The sequence below is a fragment of the Gavialis gangeticus genome, unplaced genomic scaffold, assembly GCF_001723915.1.
Source record: "Gavialis gangeticus isolate Ggan-Ray unplaced genomic scaffold, GavGan_comp1, whole genome shotgun sequence".
NCBI lineage: Eukaryota > Metazoa > Chordata > Crocodylia > Gavialidae > Gavialis > Gavialis gangeticus.
Window position 1 is genome coordinate 147,483,007 of NW_017729022.1, and position 21,114 is coordinate 147,504,120.

The 21,114-nt window shown below is 46.3% G+C and overlaps 1 protein-coding gene across 1 annotated transcript in view; it reads left to right on the forward strand.

The window, feature by feature from the left end:
* The window catches only part of FSHR (follicle stimulating hormone receptor), a 211,743-nt gene that overhangs the window by 78,212 nt on the left and 112,417 nt on the right, over positions 1-21,114 (forward strand). The window lies entirely within an intron of this gene.

Sequence of the window (21,114 nt, forward strand, 5' to 3'; positions counted from 1 at the left end):
GGCTTCTCTCCGCCTGCACCATAATGCAGCCCTCTACGTGCCAAGTGGCACTGCTCAGTTTAGCTCTCCCGCAGAGCTCTTACACGCAGGCTACCAGAAGGGAACTGCCAGCCAGGCTCCGGCTTAGCTGTTTATAAGGGCCCAGCCCTGCCCCCTTCCGGTCACATGGCCAACCTGGTTACTCCCACAACCCACAGCTGAGCTGCCCTGGTGATTGGCAGCTGCTCTAATCTCTACTCAGGAACGGGGCACCCAAGTGCCCCCGTGACAGTTAGTTATGGTCTGGTTACATTTCCATGTGGAGTGCAAATCCCAAAGTGCAGTCTCACTACTAAAAATGCTCTGTCCTCAGCCAATGCAAATACCACCCTTGGGATAGTGAGTTTGAGAGCTGTACATGAAAATAAGGTGGCATAATACTATCTTAAGTTTATTGCCTGGGAGTAGAAGATGTGTGCCTCTTTCTGGATATAATCAGCAATGGACCAAGACCATCTCTTTTTATTTTTAATCTATAAATGTTTGTGCTACTTCATCACCTGGTGTTGTGCTCTTTCTTGCCAAAGTCTGCCTGTGGGAGTGACCTTGAAGTTTGTTACTCTGTTGCAGATGTACAGAAAAGTGCATTGGTCTTTTATTATCTAGCCAACAACTCAACCTATGAGCAGCTATTTCTATTAGGACATTGTAAGGTAATCCAGTAAATACATAAATTACACAGAACTTGATCTCCAGGCTTTTTCCAGTTTTTGGACTGAGTACTATTAAAAAACAAAATAATTCTTTTTAAATGTGAAGGACAGTAAAAGTAAAATCAATTAACAGTCCCTAAACAATACTTTCCCCCCCATTTTTTAATTTTAAAATATCACAATATTGTGTTTCTATTAGCAAAAGTAAATTAAAACACATGTAAAGTATTTTTAAATGTAAATTTAATTTAATAATTACTTCTCCCTCATTTTGTATTTTCAAGAATTATAAGTTTGCTGTAATGAAATTGTAGCAGAGCCATTATTTGTAAAGTTTGCTAATACAAAGGTAAGAACTGATGTGTTTGACAGGAGTCAGTCAGCACATCCATTATAGTCTCTGTTTCACAGTTTTCCAGGCATAGGGACAGGTAGGCAGAAAAAAGTGTGTATATTTGCTGTGTATATTGTGAATATATTAATTGCCTATCCAAATTCTCCTATTGCCAGATAATTCAGACTATTTGAATTAGTAAAAAGAAACATTGGGAAAATGCACCACAAATGTTCAGTTCTTTGTAGGAGGAATCCTAACTCCAGTGTTCCTTTAGAATTTCCCAAATAATCAAATCAATTCTGGACACATTATAGTTCTCTGTAAACCTGTCCAATTGAATCATCCTGGTGTTTGGGGCAATTTTGCAGGGAAAACATCACCCACTGAAGCTTGTTTATTATACCTGACAGATCTGACTGAAAGCCTACAGACAGTTGTCCTAGATCTACTTGAATTGCCCCTTTGACTCAAAATAAATGGGTTACTGCTGCTTCACTTATTTTTCATATTGTAGTAGATACTGATTTTTCTGGTAATGGACCATTTTCAGGTAAATCTCAGGGCTACCTACAGTTTTCTTTTTGGAGCACTGATTTTACTTGTTTGTTTAATTTCTGTGTTCTTATATAAAAGACTATTTTTGGCAAAAAGAGGGGGATTTTCCCTTCCCCCGGCCCTGCCCCCCACCCCTCCCCTTCATCATTTCCTGAAACTACATCTTTTACTTTTCTTTCCTTTGGGCTTTTTTTCACCATTTTCAGGAATAGGTAGATTTTTTCTCTGTTTGTTTTCTAATTCCTACATTTCTCAAGTAGAAGCAATATCCTTCTAAGTACCTTGATGAATGGGTGGAAAATGCTTTACTAAATAGCCTACTGCACTCCTTATGTTGGCTTAAAGATTTCTTTATTAAACTTGTATACAAGTGCCAGAAAATGAGATCACAATTCAGAATTCCTCACTTTAATTGTATTTTGCATTTTCTAATTTAATTCACAGTGTATACACGGAAAAGGGTGAGCCTTATCATGTGACCTTTCCAAATATTGCTCTAAAACAGATGCATTTTTTCTTGTTAAAATAGACACATTCAACTTCCATGCAGAAGCATAAATTTTAATGAAGTTCACTTGTCCTTTATCCACCAAACATGTATAGCCACAAATAATACTGTCAGACATTCAGAATAAAATACATTGAATCAAACGGTAAAGGAAATGCTAATGTCAGTACAAAGTTAGGGCTGAGAAATCAAGCAACACAAAAGTGAACAAGTTAAAAGATATTAAGGTTTTGAATTTGAGCTGACTGTGAAATGGGATTTTTTTTCTTTTCCTGCCAGTGAAAATTTGAACACAAATATATTTGGAGGAAACCAGAGTAGTTTGATTCAAAATTAGTTCTTGTGATGCCTTATAGGAGTCACATACAGTTCAGGTATCTTAAGTTACCATTCTCTTCCATCAGCCTGGTGCTCTACTCAGATTTAGTCTCTTAGTCTGTGTCCACATGAACAGGAGGGTGCATTTGCAGCAGTAAAAATAGTAGATACACAAATTTGTGCTGCTACTTTATGCATCAGTGCACACGCCTGCCTGTGCACTTTGCAGCAGGACGCATTGTCCTACTGCTCCACGTGCTGCAGGGGGAGATGGCGGGGCATGGAGTGCCTCTGTGCAGGGCTTGCTGGAAGGCAGTGCTGCAGTGCCATGGCTGCCTGGAGTACAGTGTGCCTCAGCATGGGGACCCTGCAGCAGAGCCCCCATGTGGAGGCATGTAGAGACAGGAGAGCAGCCAGCCCCAGGGACCAGCTGGCTGGGGTGCCAGGTGCCTCAGCATGGGGGCCCTGCAGTGCATGGAGAGAGGAAACAGGCAGCCGTGTGATGCCTGCTCCCCCGTCTCCATGTTTGTCCCAGTGCACACCATTTTGGCATGCTTTGCACCACTTTTTTCTTTGGGGGGTTCTTTTGCTACTGGGAAATCCTCGTAGAACATTAGCAGTGCCATGCATGGTTTAACATGCAACAGGTGTGGTTTGTGGCACTGCAGAGAAGTTTGCGGCACCAGAAACCGCATGCCTGCACATCTGGATCCAGTCTTAATGGCAGTAGTCAACCTTTTTAGCAGCTGTGCCCCAAATTAGCCCTGCACCTTCCCCAAGTGCCACTCTGATCCTTTTCCCTTTTCTGATATACTGCCCAGGGCTACAACCTGCCCTGTGCTCCCTGACCAAACTGCTGCTCTGCTTTCTGCTCCCTGCCATGTTCTTCCTGTCTTATCTGATGTTTACTTTCTTCTCCCTCTGCTGTCTTCCACCCTGCTGTCTGCCACCTTCTATATCTGCCATGTGCCACAAACAGAGGCTGCCCTTGCCACTTGTGGTACCTGTGCTGCAGATTGGCCTCCCCTGTTTTAACACACCATGCTTGTCATTCATATTGGGGAATGAAGGCTGAATTATGGGGCATCTTAGAAGATGTATGAGGATGTTTCAGAAACTAACAGTAAAATGGCCACCCATACTGTATGTCTGTGACAAAGTGGGAAACTACACAACAGGGGGAACACTTATGGCAGTACTGTCAAACCCACCCATCATTGGCAATACATAAAGGAGTAATATGGTCCAAGGAATGATCATTCTACACAAAACGGTTTTATTTCAAAATTGTCATTACTCTCTGAAATACCCTTATACTTATGTCCTATGAGTCACATCACTAAGATATCCAAAATGGAATATTGATGTTTCCAGGTATTTAGTTTTAGAAGAAAAATCTAAGTTTCCTAAAGAAAGCAGACCCTAAGTTTTTCATGAAAAAAGTGGAAATCAGTTCTTAATAGAATAACGTTATTCAGCTGGTTTTAAACATAACTTTAACAGTACAAGAATGGAAAGGATGCACTCCACTTGAAATTATGACAGAGTTGTTCTTAATGGGATTTTCTTTAATGAATGTTTCTTTATTCACCATTGTTGTTAGAGTGGAAAGTTGGAATTAGAGAATAATCCATAGTTTGCCTTTAGGAGGATTTTAGAAACTTTGTGTATAACTAATTTTATTCCTTTTCTGTTCATGTTCAAGAAATGATGCCAGGGGAATTGGCATGTTACTATGAAGAATTGTTCCCTGCCACTACACAAATGATGATACAAATCTCAGCATTTATGGAAAATAAATGCTGAAGTGAAGTCAAGACATTTATTTTCTAAGCAGGAAACATTGATTCTGTGATAACATTGTATTGCACTGCCTTTATTCCTATTAGAGCAAAAGATTAATGTTGAGTCAATCATTAGTCTTTGTTGTTTTGTTCAATGAAGTGGCAGTTGATCACTTCATCATTATTAGTTAGCTGCAAGCTGATTGCTCTATAGGAGTTACTAGATCAAATTCACCCAAGGGTAGAGCCACTGTCTTCAATGAGCATGCAGCAGTCATTAATTTAGCACAATGCATGCTATAATCAAAACAGCTCATTACACTTAAATGGTTTAAGTTCTTGTTTAAATTTTTCGACCAATAGAACTATGTTTTATTTTAAATTATTTTATTTAAAATATTAACAACAATAATAATAATAATAATAACTATTTTTCTGAATACCCTACTTCATAGCCAGAGTGTTTTTACAGGTTATCAGTCTTCTTGGCTGGTACAAATTATGATTATTATGGCATAGAATGAAAGAAAGGCAGTAAGCAACTGTAAGTGATTTACTCTTTAGTGAAGGCAATACACAAGTTTGAAATAACAAATTAGCAGAATTACAAGGGAAGATATTATAATCATAAAGAAGAAGGGCTGGAAGAGACCTCCATAGGTCATCTAGTACAACCCCCTGCCTAAGGCAAGGTCATCCCTATCCAAACCATCCTATACAAATTAGAGGTGTACTGATATATCGCTCCATATCGTATTGGCACTGATAAAAGGAAAATTGACATTATCAGCAATCGGCTTTTTTTGGTGGATGTGGCTGATAATGTTGCTGATAAATGCTGTGTGCATGCGCGCAGCTGCAGCATGCATATGGCAAGCCAGGCAGTTTGGAGAGTAGTGTCCAGCTGCTAAGTCTGTTGAGGAGAAGGGGCTGAAGAAGGAATGGGTTGGGGGTACAGATCAAGGCCCCCATAGTGAGGGAGGGAGGGAGGCTGGGACTGAAGCAGAGGCAGGCACTGCCCAGCCAGGGCAAGGCAGGGCACAGGATGGAGCTACAAGCTGCTCCTCCAGGGGGCGCAGGGAGGGGTGGCTCCTGTTGCTGTGTGCACTCCTGGGGGAGGCACAGCGGGGTGTGCCCCCCGTATCTTTGCATGGCGTGAGGGTGGGCTGTCACTGCGGGCTGGGGTTGGCGCCAGGTTCTTCCCAGAGGAGGAAGGGCCAAGGCCGTGCTCAGGGTGGGCAGTGATGGCAGCACTGGGAGGTGGGCTACAGGGAGACTAAAGCCACCCAGAATTCACCATAGCCCTCCCCCCAGTCCATTCCAGTGCCACCACTGCCCACCCCAAGCGCAGCCCTGACCCAGCCCCCTGCTGGAAAGAACCCAGTGCCTTTCCCAGCCCCAGCCCACAGCAACAGCCTGCCCTCACCCCATGCACAGATGTGGGTAGCATACATCCCCCCATGCCTCCCCCAGAGGTGCATGCAGTGATGGGAGCTGCCCCCATCCCCATGCCCCATGGATGAGCTGCTTGTGCCTCCATCCCATGCCCTGCCCCACCCGGGCTGGGCGACAACTGCCCGTGCCCCATCCCCAACCCCAGCCGCACTCCCTCCTTCACCATGTGGCCTAGATCTGCACCCACCATGCCCCTCCCTCCCCCTGCCACTTCCCCACAACAGACTTACCAGCCAGACACTGCTCACTAAGCTGCTGGGGTGCATATTGGCAATCGGATCAGTATCAGCCAATGTGGCTGGTTAATAATTAGCCATCAGTATCAGCCCAAAAAATCTTTATCAGTGCACCCCCAATACAGATCCACTGTCTAACTTCCTAGCAAAACTATACAATCAACCCAGGCACAACACAAGAAATAGGGCATGTCTACATGAGACACATTAATGTGCCTTAGCCTGATTTACTGTGAAGTATGGGTATGCACGTATATGTGTGAACCCTTACTACACAGTAAGAATGGCTAATCATGACTAATTTGATACCTGAAAATGCAAGTATCAAATTTAGTCATGATTAAAGTACAGTAATGCACATGTAGACAGAACCCAGCACTAAGTTTAGTGCCGGGTCTGTACTGCCACTGGAAGGCCAGCCTGAGGCCAGCCCCATGGCTCCTGCCCTAGGGCTAGATTGCCTCTGTGGCAGCCCCTGCCAGGCTATAAAAGCCTGCAGCCATTTTGTGCCCTGGGGGACACTGCACAGAAGCCTGGAGGAGCCTGTTCACTCCCCAGGAGCACTGAAGACCATTTGTTCCCCCTGGACAGGACCAAGGCTGCCTCTGCCCATCCTGTAACCTATCCAGAGCTGCTGCTTGGCCGCAGATGGGTGTTACAAAAGGCTGCAGCCTGCTGCACCTTCTTCCCAGCCATGGTATCTCCCCAGGGCTGCTGGCTAGCTGTCTCTGGCAACAGAGCCAGCACCTGCTCCCTGCTGCTGCTTCCTCCCCAGCAGTCTGTCCTGCGTTTGCAGTGCTGTGGTGCATTGCCTCTGTTGCATGGCTCCCAGTCCTGTGCCATGCACCTGCACTGGGCACTGCTGACCGCTGTCCAGGGCTGGCAACACAGGGACAGCCATGCGGGGCCCAGAGGGCTGGCACGGGACACTATGTCATCCTCCTCCCCATCAAGACCCAGCTCCACCCACATGCACAGACCCATGCTTTGGGGCAATGTGAAAATGTTGAGGCAGTTTGAGTGGGGCAGGCGCTTGAACGCACACATTTTTGAGGTCCTATTGGGCAGCGTACGAGAATGAGGGCACTCCTGGTCAGCACAGTAGTGCTGCATAAAAGTCAAGGCCTTGTGGGAGCAGTGGGTGGCCATGACCAACCATAATTGTTGGTCTGGTTGTGCCTGCAAGACCATGCCCTTTATGTGGCAGCTGACCAACATTTTGGTGCCCTGAGACCCAGGCTGAAACCCTGCAGTGTTCACCAGCAGGAGCAGCCTGCCTGAGCCCCCTCCCAAACCTGACTCCTCCAGTGACACGTCACACTAGCAGCTCGGGAGCCCTGGCCAGTGGCTGGTGCACCAGCTCTGCAACTCCAGACCCCGCCACAAGGAGTGGTCAGTCATGACACTGCTGGCTGTCAGTGGTGCCAGCTCATCCCTGAGGGGCCTGGCCAGGCATTAGCCCACCACACACCATGGGCCACGGACACTGGGTGCAGCCAGATACTGTTGCTGACAAGGAGGCCTGCACTAAGCCACCAGCCTCACTAGCCCGACACATGGTAAGTCCTACACTGGGGGGAAGACCCTTCCAGCCCTTGGCCCTGGCCCCAAACCCCTCTCCACACCCAGCCCACCTGTGCTCACCTGGCCCCAGGTTCCCCCCAACAGCACGCAGAGAAGTGGGACACAGTTCAAAACTTAATTGATCATCCCATGCCCTTGCAGCTGGGTGGGCAAGTGCCTCTCACATGCCAGGGAAGGTTTCAATGCTGTCAGTGATGTCCTCCTCAGCAGTCAGGGGCAGGGACATGTAGTGCTGCCACAGGTAGCCCTCCAGGTGGTGTTGGAGGTTGCAGGGCAGCCCAGGCTTACCCTCTGTGCCATTGTAGCTCAGGGTCCCAAACCAAGAGTGCAGGTGTGAGTGGAGCACCAGGAGGATCATCAGCAGCAGGGTGTAGTGGCTTAGGCACCCCTCAGCCTAAGCTACACTGCCCAAGGTACGTGCAGCAGTGGAACACTTGGGACTTATTGGCAGTATGACAGGGGGCTTGCACCAGGGTGCCTCCCTGGAAAGGACCCCAGAGAGGAGGGCAGGGCAGGGGCCAGCCCCTTACCCATGTAGTAGAGAAGGCCCACCCACCCCAAGCCTGAGTGCTGTGGGCTGGGTGGCAGGGCAGCATTGTGGTTGGCCTGCAGAGGAAGTGGGGGAAGCAGGGTCTGGAGCCATGGCAGCAGGTGGTGTCAGAAGCCTGGCTTGTCCTGCTCCAGGAATGGGGTGGGGAAGGCAGGCTGTCTGTGGCCAGCACCCACTGGCCCACTGGCTCCAGGGGAGTGCATGGGGATGTGGGACTTAGCCAGTGGCCACCTAGGTGCAGGTTTGCCCAGCCCAACTTACAATGGTCTCTGGGGATCCATGCATGACTTACCCACAATCTGAAGCCAGGCAGGGCACAGCCCCTGGTGCAAAGCATCTTATCTCTGAAGTGTTGCAAACTCTCACAAAAGGCTTCTGACTCTTGCCTCCTCAGGGTCATCGCCACTCAGTGCTGAAGCCCTTCACATGCTCCCTCTTCACCAGCAGCATATGCAAAACAAGATGTTCCTGCTTCAGCAGCTGGTGGTGGTGGCTAAAGTGCGGGAGGAGCAGTCTAAGGCCTGGTGTCAGGAGGATGTCACCCAGGAGGAGGCATTTTGGGCTGAGCTCCCAGCCCTGAAGTGGGAGTGCCTGTGGCTCCTGTGTGAGGAGATTGCCATCTAGCACAAGGCAGCACAGGCCACAGATGATGACTGGCAGACCCTGGACATCCTGCTGGGCCTGGCAATTGTGTTAGTGCTCCCCACTGCTCTGCCCCTCTCCATGGCCCTGCAGGAATCCTGGAAGCTGCCTACCACACACTCCTTCCTGGGTCTGGGAGGAAGTTCTGAGATGCCTCCAGCCCACAGGAGGTCCTGGCCCGGCACCCAGCCCAGGTCCCCCACCTGCCACCTGGGCCTAGCCCTGCTGCTTGCCCTGATGCCATGTGTGTCACCACAAGGGGATGCTGGCCCTGCACTCAGGCAGCCAGTGGGGGAGCTGCCCATCCTGGAGGATCTGCATCCACTATCATTCCAGGATAAGCTCAGGAATGGCCTGAGGCTGGGGTGCTAGCTGTCTGTCCCTGGGCTCTGCCCCTTAGGTGACCCCAACTCTGGGACACTAAAAAACTGAGATTCTTGTATATAGTTTCCACATTGGAAAGAGGGTTTTTTTTATTGTTGGTGGGTGGTGAATGTGATGGAGGAGCTCTGTGTGTTGGGGAGGGAGTGGGGCAGGGGGGAGAGGGTGGGTGTTGTGAGGGGAATAAAGTTTTTTTGTTTCAAATATGTGCCTGGCCTGAAAATGGTCCCGGGGTGGGCAAGGGATAGGAGCTGTGTGGGTGGTGTGGGCGGTGGGGCAGGTGGGCTAGATGGGGGAGTGCTCCAAGATGTGATCCACCAGAACCTCCTGTACCTGATGCCCTGCCCCCCCCCCTTGTGGGTGCGCAGCTTACCTGGGACCTCGCCAAGGGAGATCTGCTACTGGTGCTGCCACTGCAGGTCATACTTCTGCCACCAGACAGCCTCCCCCTGGTATGCCTCCTTTGCCCAGGTCTCCTAAAACAACTCCCCCCAAGCCCCACAAATATTGTAAAGCACATGCTGCTATGATGACCCTAGGGAGGTTGTTTGTGGGCACTTCAAGGCAGGCCATAAGGGACTGCCAGTGCCTTTGAGGTGGCCAAAGGCACACTCAACCAAGGCATGGATCAGGCCAAGGCACTGATTAAAATGGGCCTGGTGGGGGTCCAGGCACCCATTGTAGGGCCTCATGAGCCGTGGGAGAAGTAGGTATGCTGGGTCCCAATGAACAGGGGTGGGATGACAACAGTGACCAGCTGCAGGTCCTCCACTCCTAGTGCAAAGCACCTGCTCTCCATAAACACCCCCAGTCTAGAATTCCTGAATATGTGTGTATTGTGCATGCTGCCTGCCCAGCCAGTGCTGAAATGGGTGAATCCTCTGGTGATCCATGACCACCTGCAAGATCACCAAGTGGAACCCCCTGCAGTAGGGCTTGTCTGCATGGGGTGGGCAGGTGACTGGGATGTGCATTTCATCCAGGGCCTTGATACACTGGGGTAACTCCAGTGCATGGAACCCTGTGACCTCCACCTGGGGGTTGTGGATGTGGAGGATGGTCCACCAGCACATCCTGGAGGGCACCATACACCTCCAGGACAGCTTCCCCAGCAATGGCCTTGCCCACCCTGAACAGGTGTCCCAGTACCACAGGTTGGCAGTTGTGGCTAGCTGGACTAGCAACAGGGCCAGGCAGGTATCTGCAGGGAGGGCCAGGTGCATGACAGTGTCCTGGCACTCCATGTGGGGCCAGAGCTGGTGAAGCAGATGAGTGAAGGTGGCTTGGGTCATCATGAAGGCATTAACCTCCTGCTTGTCATTCCAGTCACGTTGCACCAGGTGCTGTCATCAGTCCTGCCTGGTGCAGTCAGCCCAAAAAACAGTGGGGCTAGAGGGTCAGGAGGGTAACAGAGGCCCCAGTGGTGGCCTCCTGGAGCCCCTCATTATTGTAGCTGGCGGCAGCAGGTACACAGTGGCAGGGGCCCTGGGAGGGTGTGCAGCAGTCAGCCAGGCAGCAGCTGTGTGTGGGGGAGCCAGGCAAAGCGAAATGGCTGTGAACCAGGTGACGGTTACTGTTATGAGCCAGCAGAATGACTGAGGTGGCCAGGAGGATCAAGTCATCCTGTTCCTGGCTGCCAGGGGTTGGGGCAGCCATAGCTAAGGACCACAGATGGGGCAGGAGAAGAGCTCCCACATGCCGCCAGTGTCTGTGCCACAATGCTCATCTGTGCACTGGAACTGGCTACCCAGACAGCACAGAGTGGGGGAGGGAGGTGTTTTAAAGATGGCTTCCAAGTGCTGGCAGCTGGGCCCAGAGGCTGGAGCTTCCCCTGGTGGCCACAAGGCAGGGCTGGAGAGACCTGGCACTAAATTTAGTGCCAGATCTCTGCATGTGTAGACACCTACCAAAATTGCTTACTGCACATTAGCTTAATGCACAGTAAATCTAGTCACAACTAATTGCACATGTAAATGTGCCCATAACATCCTAATCTGCCACACGTAGAGTAGTGGGGGCTGTGGCAGTCAGCATCTTAATGCTGCAAAGGTTGTTAAAATAGACTTGAGAGATCCCAGGAAGAGATCCACATCCCTGCTACAGAGGAAGACAAAAGCCCCACAGTCCCTATCAATCTGACCATGGGGTAAAATTACTTCCTGACCCCAAACATAGCGTTCAGTCTGAAGCTGAGTGGGATGGTGCTTGGGGGCAAGACTCTCTAGCCCAGAACCTCTGGGTTTAAGTCCCAGCAGGAACATTGGTACACCCTGGTCAAAATTCCCAGGCTTTGCTGCAGCCAACACCAAATGCCTCTGAGGAAAATGTAGCAACAGGAGGGGGAAAAAATCTTCCCGGACCCACGTGGCTACCAGGAAAGCCCAGAAGCATAGGTGACTAGTAGGGGATGCATGGGGGTGCAGGTGCCCCACTGATGGGGCCAGCGCCCTCCCTGATGGCTGACACCAATGTTGTCAGCAGGGCTGGTGCCCCACCTGACAGGGCCGCCACTGTGGGCGTCTTCTGCGGGTGCCCCCCAGATTCAGGAACCACCAGTCACTCATGCCCTGAAGCATGGTAAATACTAAGTGGAACACAGGCATCACTACATCTAGATCATCTCTGATCATTGCCTGCCCAACCTCTTCTCAAACACCTCCACAATTTCCCTATATAGCCTATTCAACTTCTTCTAACAATCAAGAAGTTTTTCCTGTTATCACATCTAAACCTACTTTACTGCAAGTTCAAGCCATTGGCCTGCCTTACTTTCAACAGCAAAAAAGAAAAGGTGTTTTCATTCTTCTTTATTCAAATATTTAAAGATTGTTATCATGTCCCGTTAAGCACCTTTTCCACAAGCTGAACATGATTAGCTCCTTCAGCCTTTCCTCATACGACTTTCTTTCCAAACCCATTATCATTTTTTTTGCCCATCTCTGGACCCTCTCTAACTTCTCCATGTCCTTTAAAATGTAGAGCTCCAAACTGCACAAAGCTCCAAACTGCACAAAGCATTCTAGAAGAGAACCAGTGCAGAGTAGAAAGGCTCCATCACCTCCTGAGTCTTGCACCTGATGCTTCTACTGATGCATCCCAAAACCATATCTGGCTTCTGTACAGCTGCATCACACTGCAGACTCATATTCAGTCTGTGATCTACCAAGACTCCCAGATTGTTCTCTGTAGTGTTGCCAGCCAGCCAAGTGTCACCCATTTTCTATTTGTATTTTTGATTATTCCTCCTGAGGTGTAGCACTCTGCATTTGTCAGCACTGAACTTCATCCTGTTAGTTCTAGCCCAGATTTTCTATCTGTCAAGATCCTTCTGAAGTGTGCTCTCTCCAAAGTGTTTGCATTCCTTCCCCGTTTTGTGTCATCTGCAACCTTGCACATAAAGTTTTTTATGCCAGCATCCAAGTCATTAATAAACATGTTGAACACTACTGGGCCCAGGACAGAACCCTATATGACACCACTAAAAACCTCTTGCCATTCTCAGATGGATCCATTTATAATTACACTTTGCTTGCAGCTATTGAGCCAGGTGTCCATCCACCTAGTAGTAGTTGTGTCTACTCCACATTTCTCCAATTTGGTTATGAGATGGTCATGTAGGACCTTGTTAAAAGTCTTGCTGATGTCCAGATAAACTATATCCATAGCATTCCCTTCATCCTTCCAAGTAGTTGTTTTGTTAAAGGAGAACAAGTTTGTTTGACAAGATTTTTCTTAGTACATCTGTGTAGTATGCTTGTGGTCAGCCTTTCCTCCTCTAGATGCTTGCAAATGGACTTCCTTAGAATATGTTTCAGTAACTTTCTAGGGATTCAGGTGAGGCTAACTGGCTAGAGTACCCCAGATAGTACTTTTTGCCTTTTTTAAAATTGGGCATTATGTTTGCCCTTTTCCAGTCCTTTGTACCTCCCCCAACTTCATAAAGATTATTGCTAAGAGCACTGAGATTTCCTTTGCCTGTTCCTTTAGTATTGGCATTAGTTCATTTTAAAGTCTATTCAGCAGCTGAGTAGGAACTAGAAAATTGCTGCTATACTATAAATGGTCTGGTCCTAGATTATTCCATGATTTTTTCAATACAAATTCAGGAGGAAAGCCTAGCATAACTAGTTCAGAATAACATTATAACAATAGATATTCCATATTAACACATAATCCACACAGAGTGCCTTTGTGCAGATTAAGTTAATCAGTTGAAACACTATGCAGAATGAGTGTCCACATGGAGAGACAGTGCAGAATGGATATTGAACTTTAAACTCACATCATCATTATTTTTAAATAATTTCCTTGTGGCTTCCCTATGTACACAAGCCCCTTAGTGGTTGTTTCATGCCAAAAGCATGAAGACTTTGTCAATAAAAATGAGTTTATTCTATGTAATATGACAGCAGATGTTGTCATAATCCACATTCATGTTTAACCCTTTTTCTGTCTTAGTTCTCTCTCACCTTGAATGACATCTTGTGGCAATGTTTTAAAGTGTAATTATGCATTGGTTTAAAATGCCCTCTTCTCGGTTTTTAAATTACCTGCTTTTCTATTTGCACATATCTATTCTTCTTATGAAAGGGGATAAAGAGGAGTATCCAATTACCTTCTCTATGCCTTTTTATTGCATTGTAGGTCCCCTTTTACTTGCTTCATCAATAAGATCTCTATTATGCCTGACACAGCTGATGCTGAGGAAACTTTATTTGGCATTGTCAAGCGTCCTTTTTCATGATACCATACCTAAAGTGGAAGCAGCTCATAGTGTTTTCAGGCTCCTGTGCATGTAACCAGGTAGCATCCTGTTAAAATGAGAAACAGCATACCAACAATAGGCGAGTTATTGTAAAGTGAATCAGAAATTATGCCAGTGATAGGGAATGGCTTCAAATCACAGAACAGAAGGCTCCTAAAGCTGATCTAAATTGAATGTGGCTCAGGTTTAAGTACAGTAGAGGATGCAGACTATCCAGCCACATATTCACTATAGGGAAATTCATGCATAGGGGATTTGATTGTATTGGCATGACACTGGTTTAAACCTGCTTAGTTCAATACATTGGTATAGGATCAAACCCAGGATAATGAAAGGGATCTGTAATGTTTAAATAGTACTAATCTAAATAGACTTCTCCTCTCCATATTTTTATAGTTGTTGACAGGTTAAAGGCTTTCTGCCATCAAGGCATCTTTTATTTACACAAGCAGCAAGTAATAAAGGAATAGCATCCTGCCTTGGGGAGAGATTGTCCAATAGTCTGCTTCTCTTTCTTGCTGCTACTCACTCTCCATAGCCTTTTTAAAAAAATCTATAGGGCTTACTCCAGTACTGACCCTGTCTACTCGTATTGATTGTTGGCAATTGAAGGCTAATTAGAAAGGAAGCTGGTATGGAAATTCTTAAGTCATACATTTAAATAGGCAATACTGTTGAAAATACTTATGCCTGGTGTTTATTAGCATAGATAGACTAAACAAATTAAAAATACAATTCATTCACATTAATTCTGAAATTCAAATGAAGATATAATATATGCAACAAGAAAGGGTGGTGTCCCCCTCACCCCCCCGCCTTGTTAACTCATTTTTCTTCTCCATCCACATTTTTGGTTGGTTTTTTTTATTTTTATTTTTCTTCCCTCTGATTTTATGTATAATATTAGAGATAAAGAAAAAAATAGAAAGGCTGCTTTTTCAGTTTAAAAACCACACAGAATCTAGTAAGAGTTCCATAGAACAGTGGGATGACACAGGCAAGAGTCAGTGGGACATGGAGGCTTGCATTTCTAGGTCACCGTTCAAAACCAGCCCAGGTGTGACATTACTGAAAGCTTATTTTCTGATGAGTAAGTCAGTGACTTGGTTAAAATGATAGTGATATGGAGCTACTTTTAGGTAGCAGGTGTCCATAATACAGCCTATCACCACTGCACTAGTTGGCACTAATGATCAGCTTTGTTGGCCAAAGACTGAAAAGTTAGTAAGTGGTAAGTGATCAAGACACACTTGTGAAGCATTATGGGAAAACTGCACTGCCATTAACTAGGCCTTTTTATACAGAAGAACGAGAAACTTCATTATCTGTAAGTAATACATTTGTTACATGTCATTTTTAAAGTAATGGGTACCACAACCTAATAGAAGTCATTTTTATCCTTATTAGCATAGATGCCTAACCTCCACATGCAGAAGAGATGAGTCACAAAAAGTAAATGCACACATGTTTAAGAAGAACCAAATGATAGGGTGCTAATAGCCAAATATATTTAACAGGATTTTAGTACAGAATATAGTACTGTGCTGCAGAGGAAAAATATCCAGATCTATGTATACTGGTGCAGAGAGCTGACAAGTCCTCTATACCATACTACTTCTTTGACTTGACATGTAGGTTAGCAGATTGTACAAAAATAGGTGAGCAGTCACTGTTGTTAATATATATATATTTAAAATAGTTATCATGTAATAGCTAGTTCCTTAGATCCCTCTTCTGCAACTCAAGGTTTAAACCTGCACTAATGGAAGGTAGGATGTAAAACTGATACAATTAAATTGGTACATTCCCATGGATTGGAGAAATGCTCCCAGATTTCATCTTCTGAACTGCTGCTGCTGCTTTGCTGATTGCATGTGTGTTTGCAAGTACGTACAGTGATACACAGCCCTCTGCAGCTGAACTATACTAAACCTCAAGGGATTCTCCCTGATTCTGTCTTTCCATTTTTTCTGTTTCTTTTTTTTCCAAGTCTTGGTCCAGAGAAGTTTGTAGTTTTCTGAATTAATAGTAATTTGACCCAAATGCATACACAGGCCCCAATCCAGTGAAATCAGTGAAGCTCCTGGGCATGTAAAATCTCCTGGAGTCTAAATCAAATGGAATTATGACACCTCCAAGACAATCAGAGCTATTTTTTAAAACTAATTTGAATTTTTATTTTTATTTTTATTTAAAGTGGCCCTTTTCAATTTGTTCTAAACATTAGCACTGCTTTACATTTTAATTTTCATGAAACATAAATGGCTTAAAATATTTTCCAAATATTTTATCAGAATTGGAAAGATAGATATTGCCAGGATGGTGCTGAGTGAGGATTCTGTAAGTGTGCCAATTCTTTTGAATCTGTAGCAAGAAACCAGAGAGAAGGATGCTGAGAAATTTCCTTCTGTGAAAGCCACTGCAACAAATAGCAGCAAAGCAGGGAGGTCTCTAGTGAGGTTGCCCCTTCCCTGCACGTTAACCTGAGGAAGGGTACAGTGGTACCCAAAAGCTTTTCTATGTCCCTCCTAACTATACGGTTGGTCTAATAAAAAATATCACCCACAAAAATCTTTAACTGGTTTAGATGGCGATGCCTCCAAGTGGGATCAGGAAAGCATCTCCATTCTGACGTGAGAAGTGTGTGGAACAAGACAGTTGAGGGATGTCTGTGCTACTCCTGGGAGCATTGCTATAAACAATACCCTTCCCATCCTCCCCAGCCCACTCCCACAAGCTAGTGAATGAGGCAACAGCCTAAGAGAAGCATTGAGGCTAGGGACAGACATTCAAAAAGCCTGAGTCTGAATTGATTCAATTTTTCCAGGTTAGTTTAACCTGGCTAGGCTGAACCAGTCTGTAACCTCACAGACATCCCCTCTGGACTGAAAAAAAGCAGGCACATGCCTGCAGTGGCTCAGGCTAGAAGCTGGGGGGCGCTAAAGCACCCTTCCCTTCCCTTCCACAGTGCTGAGCTGAGGGGGGCATGGCCAGGCCCCAGCAGGATGCTCTGATTAGGGAGGTTTGCCTGCATAGTACCAGGCTTTTCCCATCTTGCTGCTCAAGGTGGAGGGAATGTTTCCAGACCCTAGCCCTTGACTATCACTCTGAGGCAAAAGGGTACAGTGCATGCATCTTCTGATGATACAGAGCTTTTCAATCTCCCTCTCCCTGCTTCTTTCTACTGTCTGCAGCAAACTGACAGGCGAGCAAGCCAGCAGGGGGTTGATAACAGTGTTTATCACCCCATCAGAAAAAACAATAGCCTCGTTAGTGCAAGCTCTTCTTAAATAGCTTTTTCCAGGGACCTTACCAGCTGACCTGTTGATTAGCTCCTAAAAGCCCTAAGCAGACACTGTTCTGTCTGCCTGTCCCAGTCAAATTGACACACACACACACACCCCTCTTAGCATTAGCTAGCATACGGCATGCCTAGGGTTCTTGGGGCTGGGGTCCATGCTGTGGGAAATGGGAGGGAGGGAGGAGGGATCCCTGCTTAAGTAGCAAGAAGTGAGGCAGAGGGTGGAGCAGGAGGAAGCCAGACAGACCCTGCTGTGTCTGCAGTCTGTGCCAGAGCTTCTTTGGCCAGGGAGCAGGAGGGTGGGGGCCAGCTCTGCTGTGGAACAGAGAGCCCAGCCCAGCCCAGCCTAGCCCAGAGAGCATGCTGGGATGCTGACGGAGTCTGATTTAACTTAAACCATTAAGGGGTCTGAGACAAACATTGCATAAAGCGGTTTGACCCAAATCAGTTAAGTCTGATACTAGATTCAACCAGGTTTCTCAAACCAGTTTCAGCCATTTTCATAGATTTCATAGACATTAGGGCTGGAAAGGACCTCAGAAGATTGAGTCCACCCCCCTACCACAGGGGCAGGAAGTCAGCTGGGGTCAAAGGATTCCAGCAAGATAAACATCTCTTAAAGGAATCCAGAGTAGGTGCTTGCCGTACCTCTGGTAGCAATCTGTTCCAGGCCTTGGGGGCTCATACAGTAAAGTTCTTCCTTATGTCCAGCCTGAAACAGTCTTGGAGGAGTTTGACTCTGTCATTCCTTGGGGTGCTCTGATGAACAGGCGTTCCCCCAGATCCTGATGTACACCCCTTATATACTTACAAGCAGCCACCAGGTCCCCCTTGAGCCTGTGCTTTTCCAGGCTGAAAAGTCCCATATTTCAAACTGGCTTATGTGCACTGAACATCTGTTCTGTTACAGGGTTAAACCAGTTTCTGATCACTCAAACTGGTTTATGTGTAATGTCTGTCCCTAGGCTAAGTGCCTCTGCAGCATTGCTCTTAGGCTAGGTACAGACATTACATATAAGCCAGTCTAAGTGATTGGAAGCAGGTCTAAACCTGTAACAGAACAGAAGTTCAGTGCACCTAGATATGTTTAAAAATGACAGACTCTAGTCTAAGATAGACCTGAATGAATGTAGTATCAGGTTTAATTGGTTTAGGTTAGACCAGTCTACTGAACTTCTGTACCAGATCCCCTCCTGACTCAAGTTAGGTCATAGTCCCCCAGCATCCCAGGCTGCTTTGCAGACACCCACTAATTCCCTTACCCCCTTCACAGGGCAGATGGGCTAGTCTTGGCCTGCACTTGTCTGCTCTGGCCAAGAGCCAGGCTGGCCCAACCCCCAGGCTGTCACAGAGCTGAGGCAGCAAAGCCTCTACTCCCCAGCCTGCCTCCTGCCTGCACCTGCCAGCTGGACTGGTGAGCAGGGGGTAGCGGAGGAGCAAGGCCCCTGCCCCCATCCCAGTTTCCTCCCAGCCACCATGCTAAGGTGTGATAGGGGTTTTCCCCATCCCCCGCTGCTTGGCCAGCATGGCTTCTCTCTCTCTCTTCCCAGCCCCACCTCCTGCCAGCTGTCAGCAGGGGTGGACAGAGGGAAGGAAAGCAGAGAACCCTGCCACATAGATCGCCACCCCCAACCAACTCAGCCAGAAATGGAATGAACTATGATTATAGTTTCTACTGGAAAAGCAGTGATTCTTCCAGTGGAATCATAATGCCCATGCATAGCCTTAGACTACTTCTGTTTGATGATGCCTATTTATTCTTTTGTTTGAGGTGAGTTGGTATGAGGCGAGTGTGTTGGTATGGTCAAAGATCTCTGAAATTGTCTCCAGTGGGGGGGTGGTACTCTTGTTTTTCCAAGAGTAAGAATATGCTCCCTATCCTCCAACAAAGATTTCCCAGTGTAAATTAAGTTTTGTTTGTGAGGGGAGCTCAGAGTGAGTGCATGTGGCTTCTGATGGCTTTATGATGAAGACTCAAGTCAGTTCATTTATTTGGAAAGGGGGGTCTAGACAGTTTCAAACGCAGGATATTTCTAATCCTATTACTGCTAATAAATGGAAAGCTGGGGCAGGGGATAGAATCGCTCTGTGTAGGCCCTGTTTATTATACTGTTCCTCTAAAACATCTACTTTTTGCCACTGTCAGAGACAGAGAGAAATTATTAGTGTTAGTCTAAAGTTAGGCAGAAGACAAGGTAGAGGTGAACCATATAGACTGTTATTGAGTTAGTCTATAAGGTGCATCTTTGCAGTATACTGGGCTGGATAGATTTTGTTCTGACGCAGTATGTAAGTTTTTATATTCTTAGGTTTGCAGGATCAAAATTTAAAATAGACAAGGACACAAAAATAATTACTAATTGTGGAAGGAATGTGTCAGTAGGGAATAATGCAAAAACTAATCTTTGGGCTGGAAATAGTCATTTCATAAATAAAATGTAACTGTGGAAGATCATAAAGTTCTTACATAAAATACTTGAAAGAATGCAATGTTGGCAACTGACAGCAAACTTTGGAATTGATTTGTCGTTAAAAAGTTGTTAGATGCTATTGTTTTTATTTCATGATTGGTAGATAGTGGGTTCACTTTTAAACGGCTTCCTCTCCTATGTTAGAATAAATAATAAAGAAAACCATGAATTAACGCTGAAGGCGGTTTACATGAAGTCTATCATTTTGGACAGGGATTTATTTTCACTGAAGAGGGAGTGACACACTCTGTGTTCAGCTCTGGTGACTATTCAAAGTTAGCTCATAAACTTGGGAGCATATTTCTACTGCCAGAAGGAGTAAGAGTTTTTCAACTGCCCTTCTCACTTAAATGTCTCTCTCTCTCCAAAGTACACTGTGCCTCTGTGGGCACCTACTGTTCTCAGCTTTAACATTTTGTTTGCAGAGGTTCTCAACTTTTTCAGAGCTGAATTTGGCAGCACCTCTGGCTGAGAGCTAGAGATATACCACCTCCGCTTGCCTGAGTGATTCTCAGCCAGGATGCTAGCCCATGTATTAGGGTTTTCTGATAAGCCGGAAGCAGACAGAGGCAGAGGCACAACAAAGCAGTTCTGCAGACAAAATTCCCCTGTGCCCCTGGGGAAGTAGATGGCGGGTAAAGGAGGATGGTCTTATGCTCCCTGGGTGTCCCTGCACACAGCTGCTCCAGCACAGCAGGACTCCTCTGGTTGAGCAGCACAAAGGGCTGCTGCAGCCCAGTTGGACCCTCTGACTGGGCAATGCCAGGGCATACTATCTTGCCACAGCTCTTCCTGATCCGACTCTGCCTGCTCCTACTGGGAACAGAGAGCAGCAGGCCAGTCCCATCCATGCAGCTTGCTTCTCTTTCAGGGAAGAGCATGTGAGCAGATAGGGAAGGGCTGCAGGAACAGCATGGAATCCAGCTACAGTTGGTTTTTGATCTGCCTCCACAGGAGGCACACAGTGCATTTTAACCTGGCCATGACAGCACTCACATCACGACACCAAAGTTGAGAACCACTAATTTAATGTGTTGGCATTATTAATTCAGCTCTGCTAATGGTGTTTCTTATGTGCACGAACTTCTATATGCAGTTATAACCTGTTCTTGTGTATGATTCTTCCTAAAGTCAACCAAGTTCAAGGCTGATTATATGCATGCCATAGCTCATATTTAAGCCTCTTCCCAAACAATTATAGAAATGTTGCGCTTCATGAAACCCCATGTTTCGTATACTTGTGATTTTTTTAATAAAATGTATAATGATACTGTGCGTTTTGGGGTTGTTTTTTTTAAGACCCAGCTCCTAAAGCTATGAGATTATGTAGATAGCTGTGAAAAGGTTAAATTCAGTCCTAGGATATATAAAGTGAGGTATTTACAGTATTATAAGTAGAAATAGGGAGGTGTAAAGCCATTGTACAAGCTAGCAATGCAACCTCACCTGAAATACTTTTTAAAATTCTGGTCACACATGTTCACAAAGATGAATTCAAATTGAAACAGGTGCCCGAAAGAGCTACTAAGATGGAC